The following is a 7,677-nucleotide window of genomic DNA, read 5'->3' as shown; positions in this document are numbered from 1 at the left end:
TCCCCATTAATTGCTTGAGCTCCACAAGATTTTATCAGCAGGAAGTCCAATATGGCCCTCTGGAGGCCTTCCCCCATCTCACAGGAGTGCTCAAAACCCACAGGGACTAGACTAACTCCTTTCCACCAAAGGCACTGTTGATCCCCAATCTTGCTCCATCTTACTGTTCAGAGCCCTAGCAGCCATGAACACAAGACCCCAAAATCCAAGCTCTCATTCACACTCCTGAGCTCTGGTAAGTTTCACCAGGAGGAAGGTCCAGAGGGGCTTCTAGGTCCTCAACCCCAGAGTTAAGCCTGGCCACAAGTCCAAGGCCCCCATCCTTGGAGGCTCAGGGGTTCTTTCCTTCCGACAAGTGGGGCTCACTGGGCATGGTCATCTTAGCAGCCAGATAACTTTGAACCTCACAAGGAAAGTGACTGGGCCTTCTTCCATTTGTGCCCTGGGGCTCCTTTGTCCATGTCCCACTCCTCCCAAATATGTTGCCTTTTTCTTCAGCTCTGCATCCCATTTGATATTGGGAGCGGTGGCCTTTGTTGGGTCACAAAAGGTCCTGTTTTGTTTTTCCAGGCACTATTTACATCTGATAAACTCAAGTGGTGGATAGAACAGAGAGGGCCTCCTCCAAGGTGACTTGCTAAGTCCTCCTCTAAGGACGAAAGAGAGAAGCTTCCTGCCCCTGTTACACATGGCCTCCTCCCGGTAAGTACCCCAGAAAGGAAGTGACTTCAGTGACCATTAGTCAGGGACTTTTATACTATGCCACTGGGTTCCTCAGAAAGGACCTCTGTGTGGGGCAAGACAGGGAGAGGGAGACCAAGAGAAAGTGCCCTCACACACACATGAGCACCCCCTCAACACACACATACACATGCACGCACACGCACATGCACAGTTATCAGCCCCATGCGACCTTACCTGCCCTTCTTGCCTCCAGTTAACCACTACCAGCTCCTCACCAAAGGCTTCATGTAGCCTTTGGGTAACTTTTCCTCTGATAAAAGAACCCTGTAGCTAAAATACAGTTTTTGTTTTGTTTTGCTTTGTTTTTTATTTAGAGACAGGGTCTTGCTCTGTCATCCAGGCTGGAGTGTAGTGGTGTAATCATAGCTTACTACAGCTTTGAACTTCTGGGCTCAAGTGGTCCTCCCATCTCAGCCTCCCAAGTAGCTGGGACTACAAGTGTGCACCACTGTGCCTAGCTAATTTTTTCTTAAATTATTATTTTTTTTGTTGTTGTATAGACAGGAGTCTGCTCAGGCTGGTATCAAACTCCTGCGCTAAAGCAATCCTCTGCCTTGGCCTCCCAAAGGGTTGGGATTACAGGCATGAACCACTGCACCTGGCCAAATATAATTTTTGAAAAAAATAGCCAGGCCAACCACAATGAGATACCACTTCACACCCATTATGATGGATATAATTTTTTGTTCAAAGAAAAATTACAAATGTTGGCAAGGATGTAGGAAAATTGGAACCCTAGTGCACTGCTGGTAGAAATGTAAAATGGTATAACCACTGTGGAAAACAGTTTGGTGTTTCCTTAAGAAGTGAAACACTGAGTTACCATGTTGATCCAGCAATTTCCTTTCTAGGTCTATACCCCCCAAAGTTGAAAGGACACTTAAGCAGATACTTGTATACCCATGTTCACAGCAAGATTATTCTCAATAGCCAAAAAGTGGAAATAACCCAATTTTCCATCAACAGATGAATGGCTAAACAAAATGTATATCCATAAGGTGAAATATTATTCGGCCTTTAAAAAGGAATGCAGTACTGACACATGTACAACATGGATGAATCTTGAAAACATTGTGCTAAGTGAAAGAAGCCAGATACACACAAAAACAAGTATTCTATGATCCCACTTATATGAAGTACCTAGAAAAGGCAAATTCATAGACAGAAAGCAGAATAAGAGGATACCACGGGTAGGAGGAAGGGGAATGGGGAGTTAATGTGTAATAATTATAGAGTTTCTGTTTGGGATGATAAAAAGCTTTGGAAATGGGCTGGGCGCAGTGGCTCACACCTGTAATCCCAGCATTTTGGGAGGCTTAGGAGGGCAGATCACCTGAAGTCAGGAGTTCAAGATCAGCCTGGCCAACATGGTGAAACCCATCTCTACAAAAATACAAAATAATTAGAAGGGGCATGATGGCAGGTGCCTGTAATTCCAGCTACTCAGGAGGCTGAGGCAGAAGAATTGCTTGAACCTGGGAGGCGAGGTTGCAGTGAGCCGAGATCATGCCATTGCATTCCAGCCTGGGCAACAGAGCAAGACTCCATCTCAAAAAAAACAAAAAAAAGCTTTGGAAATGGATAGTGGAGCATAACATTGTGTATGTACTTAATGACATTGCATTGTATATCACTGTACATCTAAAATAGTTAAAATTGTAATTTTTATATTCCACATATATTTTTATCACATATACAAAATATCCACGCCACCTTTCTCTGCCTCAAGCAGAGGGAAAGCTTTCCATGGAGCTTTTTCCCTCCTTGGCCGAGCAGTTAGATGGGACGAGAGGCATGGGAGCATCCAGCCAGCACCTGCACACAGGAGCAGTCTCTTCTACTTCATCTGCCTACAGACTGTCCTGACCAGATGAGCCCTTAGGGTTTACAGAGTCCACCTCTTCATTGTACAGATGGGAGTGTGATCTGCCCAAAGCCATACACTTTCGTGACTCACTGCCCCATGCTCTCTCTCCCCTGGGCTGGTATGCTGGGAACAGACAACTTTGGGGCAGGGCAGGGTTTCTCTGGGAGGTGATGACCTATGACCTCTGGCCTCTGAAGGCTCCTCAACTGGGCTAGGGTGGGCACCAGGCCACTGAAAGCTAGGATGGTCTCACACCCAGATGAAGACATAGCCACCTCCACCTAGATGTGATGGGGACACCCCACCTACTCCCCAAGCATTTCCTTAGTCCCATTCCTCCCTCTTATCCTGCCCTGTCCTCCCATGTGACATCACTCCTCTGGCCTGTGTCCCCAGAAGACTCCTTAGGGTAGAGAACGACAAGATAGGACAAACTGATAGGCCTGGATGTAGGGTGCCCAGATTCGTTTATCTGTTCTGCAAACTGTCCTTTGCAGGAAAAGCCTGCCCCCAGTGCTGCTGATTGTTGACTTGGAGGGCAGGCATGTCTGAGCCCTGAGGTCAGGAGAAAACTTCCTACTACTCCAGGTGCTTTTCCAGGTCTAGAATTCCTTGGCCAAGGGACAGAGCTTCAAATCTTTTCCCAGCAAAGTGAGAAAGATGTCATTACCACAATGTCTGAATTAACAAAGGCAGCTGGGAGCCAGGAGGGAGAGATCAACAGAAAGTTAAGATGCATCAGTGCAGGGACAGAGGATAGTACAGATGGCAGGTTGGATAAAGGCCCTGAGCCTGCCTGGGATGGGGGATCTGGGAGAGCTTCCTGACAGAGGGAACTCCTAATCTGAATTCTAGGCAATCTATAGAAGTTGGGCAAGCCCAAAGGATGGGAGCTGAGGAAGGTCTAGTCTGTGAGGTGGTTCTGGCATTGTCTGGGGGCCCTATTCCCTGAGACCCCAGTGTGAGCTGGGATGGGGAAGGGGGTTATAGGAGAATGTTGCTCTAGGTTCCTGGCAGTGCTGTGGGGTAGGAGGGTGGATGGCTGACAGTGAATCTTCGAGGAGAATCCCACACAGGTGAGGGCTGGGTTCCCTGACCCCCCACTATCCTGGGAGGAGCCTTCCTGGCCTGGGGAGGAAGGTCTCAGCTGACAGCCTGGCTGGGTCTAAGTACTCTCTTTGGCCTGGTGGCTTTCTTCCTGATGACTTTCAATCCCACTCAGGCCACCCCCTTTACATCTGCCTGACACCCGCCCTCCTGGAGGCTCTACTTTTCCACCCAGGAGCCCCCGGCAGCACTGGGCCTCAGTGGGGATGGTGTGGGGGTGTGGGGGTGGGTGGGGGTGGCTGTGAGAGGGCAGCTCAATCACAATTTGGAATCCTGACATGTGAGAGCCAGAAGGGACCATAGGGATAGTCTAACTCATACTTCCCATTTTACAAATGAATAAACCGAGATCTAGAACGAGACACAGATAGGGAATTGTTCATGGCTATTCAGTGAGTTGGAAGCAGAGACAAAATTAGAACCCATGTCTCTGATCCCAACTGAGATCCTTCTTTCTCTACCCAGGACCTAACAGGAAGGAAACAAGCATTTTAGCTAGAGCAATGAGTCTCAAACTTGATTAAGTCAGTTCGAGACACGGCATTGACGTTAAATGTGGTTCCCTTAGATTCTTTGGAACTAGTCTGCTGATAAATCCGGACATGGACACTGATGCTTAGAGCAGCCTCTTTCATAAGATGCTGTGCATTCCAGTCAAGCCAGAATATTTTCATATTAACGTGTTTAGATTATCATTAAAGTGAAAGTACAAAACTTAAAAAATTCAGGTAGCATATCTGCAGACATCCATGAATAAGGCTGGAAACTCTCACGAAACTGAAGAGACCAGTTTGAGAAATCCTGGGCTGAAAGGTCAGTCAATCCCGGGGAGTGAGTGGGACAGATCGGGTTTAAGGTGCAGTGTCAATTGTGATGGGGTCCAGTGTGGGGCTGGACTCCTGCCCTCTGCCCACCCCATGCCCCAGCCCTCCTCCTCTGAAAGGCAGGCCTGGGAGCGTCCTTCCTGTGGTTTCGACCATCTGGGAATCTGCAGGTCACAGACAGCTCAGAGCTGACCTGGGCTGGACCTGCCTCTCTGGAACTTGAGTCTTTATCTGTAATATGATAGTGTGGATTTGCCTGGCGGGATTGGAAGGGATAGGATGGAGAGAAGGAGACAGAGACGGAGCTGTCAGTGCAAACTGGGCTGTCTTTTTCTGGTAGTTGATAAGTCAGCAGCTGAAAAGATATTCTTACTTTGTATTCTACTTCTGAGATGTTATCTTTCAGAAATCATGCTAAAGGAAAAGGCATGGCTCTAGAAAGGACTGATAATCACAGCTTAGTTATACCCTGAGCTGACCCCTAGCTGGCAGCTTACATTTTTGCCCACAGATAATCAGCTGGTCCTTGTGGCAACCCTGGGAGATGGGGACCCTCTGAGCTCCCTCAGGCCCATACTTCCTCTTCTTCCAAAGTGATCTCAAGGTGTTATTACTGTCTGTGTTCCCATCTTCCCCCATCCCTCCCCCCACCCAACAGATCTGAGCCCCTCCAGGGTTGCCTCCTTTCTATTCTGTATCCCTAGAGCCCAGCAGCTCACCTGGACCATGGGAAGCACAGAAAGAACTGGCTGAATGAATCAAGAGATCAAGTGCTCTCCCTGAGGCCCTGTAACAACTCTGCATCTGACTGCCCAGAAGGAAGCAGAAGTGAGTGATAAGTCTGGGGAACCAGAGCTTGCACACCATAGGCCAGAGCACTAGCCTCTGGGGAAAGGCAAGGCCAGCTGACCTTGGTGAAGTTAGGACCAGGGATGAGGCCACCTCTTCTGGTTCACCCTCTGCTGGCCTCCCAGCTTCTTTGGCTCAGCAACACCCAGGATTCCGGACATGTTTGCCTCTGGCCTTCTAAAAATACCCAGGCTGCCCAGCACCTCCCAGATGTCTGAGCGCTGAGTCTGTGATTTCCCTGCCAGTAATGGGACAGCCCTGGGGTGGGCAGGCGGGGGTGGCTCAAGCAGCTCAAGCCACTTCCTCTGCCTCCCATTCCCTAACCTACCAGCAGCTGGACCCAGCCCTGCCTCCCATTCCTTGCAAGGAAAAGGAAGGTAGAGGCTTGACCGTCTGAACTAGCAGACCTCAGAGATTGTTGACTCCAGTCTTTTCTTGGGACAGATGGGAGATCTGAAGTCTAAGGATTGCTCATGGCACTTGTGCCATTAAGGTCGTCCTCACCCCACTCCCCAGCACTGTGTTTATGTCTGCTGCTGTCTCACTTCCCACATGCTACTTGGAGTCTAGGTCTTGGAGCCCGATCTGACTTCCCGCATGCAGCTGAAAGCTCCTGACAGCAGTGATGCGGAGGACCCCTGTGGTCTCCATGGTGCCTGGAAGAGTGTCCAATCCAGAGCACACCATCAGTAAATGTAGATTGGATTGAACAATGTAGTGGCAGCTGGGGCAATGGGTGGAGCACTGGGCTGGAGGACAGAGCCTCTGAATTCTATCTAGCCCAGGTCAGCCACTGTGATACTATGCATCCTCATCAATTTCCCTGGACAAACCTGTTTCCCGTGGGCTGGATAAGATGGTGTCTAAGGACTGAGCCAGCTCTGCTGACCTGAAGCTGCAAGCTGATGCCCTGCTGGATATTCCTGTCCCTTCTCTGCTCCACTATGTGTCTGGGAGAGATGGTACAACCCGTAGGTTCCATCAGCTCCAGGTTCTCAGCTTCTGCTCCTCCCTCCATGCTTCTGAACATTCCACCTCTTATCCTAGCCCCTGAGGCCCAGCTCTTCCAATAGTGCCACTTCCGCCTCTGCTGCTGGGTACCCAGGGGTGAATGCATACCTACCCCCCTCACTAATCATGTGACCTTGCGTAAGGCATTGCCCTTTTCTGGGCCTCAAACTATCATATATAAAATGGAATAATAAGGCCTACCTTAAAGGAGTGCTATGAGGATGTAGGATATTCTATAGCTCAGATGTCAGGTTATATATTGCCTCCTGCAGAAATTCTCCCCTGTCCTCAGATAGGGGTTTGTTGCTGGCTCCTCAGTTCTGACCTTCCTATGCCCACACTATGTGGTCATTGGCTTTCTATGCATCCATCCCCCACCAAGCTGTGGGCTCCTCAAGGCCAGGAGTCTCCAGGACCCAGTACAGGATCTTTACAGATGAAGTGCCTGTGAACGTTTTTTGACAGGCAAAGTGGGTGAATAAAGTCTGAGAGAAAGGCAAGGGGTTGTGCAGAAGTCAGGGAGTCTGAGTAAGAAGTGGCCTGATTGACAGGGCAAGTTCTGGTGGTAGGAATATTGACAGCTGCTTGGAGCTCTTCCGCCATTTCCTTGCTTGGTGAATTCATCCTTCATGATCCCAGGAGAGCATCTCCTTCCCTGAGAAACCTGGTCACTCTCCCCTCTGGCACATTATACACTCCACTGTAGGGGTTCTTTACATGCCTGTCTCCCTTCTCAGATGTGAGTTCCCTGAAGGCAAGACCCTGTTGGATCTCACAGCACCAAGCACTGGATCTGGAAGAGTTAGTCAAGGTTCTGGAGCAGAAGGATGGATGGAGGAAATAATTTCCGAATTGAACTTGGAGTTGAACTGCCTGATCTTTAATGCCCTTTCCAGCCTTAGGGATGACAATGAATTACCAACATGAGAAAAATGGAGGGGCAAGTTGTTGTCGTCCTTCCAGAGGCACCCTCCAAGCATGTGTGGGTGAAATGTGAGCTGGAGAGAGGATTGACAAAGAGCAGTGAAAACATATTCCTGGACCCCATTCTTTTTTTTCTTTTCTTTTTTTTTGAGATGGACTTTCCCTCTTGTCACCCAGGCTGAAGTGCAATAGCACAATCTTGGCTCACTGCAACCTCCGCCTCCCAGGTTCAAGCGATTCTTCTGCCTCAGCCTCTCGCGTAGCTGGGATTACAGGTGCACGCCACCGTGCCCAGCTAATTTTTGTATTTTTAGTAGAGATGAGGTTTCACCATGTTGGCCAGGCTGGTCT

The 7,677-nt window shown here is 49.1% G+C and overlaps 1 long non-coding RNA gene across 1 annotated transcript; it reads left to right on the top strand.

Annotated features, from left to right (window-relative positions):
* The first annotated feature begins 603 nt into the window (after positions 1–603).
* LOC105468712 (uncharacterized) lies at positions 604–7,292 on the top strand. The gene is made up of 3 exons (XR_979577.3): positions 604–702; positions 5,247–5,370; positions 7,140–7,292. It is a non-coding gene; the product is annotated as an uncharacterized lncRNA (long non-coding RNA).
* The last annotated feature ends 385 nt before the right edge of the window (positions 7,293–7,677 follow it).

This window comes from Macaca nemestrina, chromosome 12 (genome assembly GCF_043159975.1).
Source record: "Macaca nemestrina isolate mMacNem1 chromosome 12, mMacNem.hap1, whole genome shotgun sequence".
In the NCBI taxonomy this organism is placed as follows: domain Eukaryota; kingdom Metazoa; phylum Chordata; class Mammalia; order Primates; family Cercopithecidae; genus Macaca; species Macaca nemestrina.
Note: the sequence above shows the minus strand (reverse complement) of the source record. Positions and strands in the feature narration are given on the sequence as shown.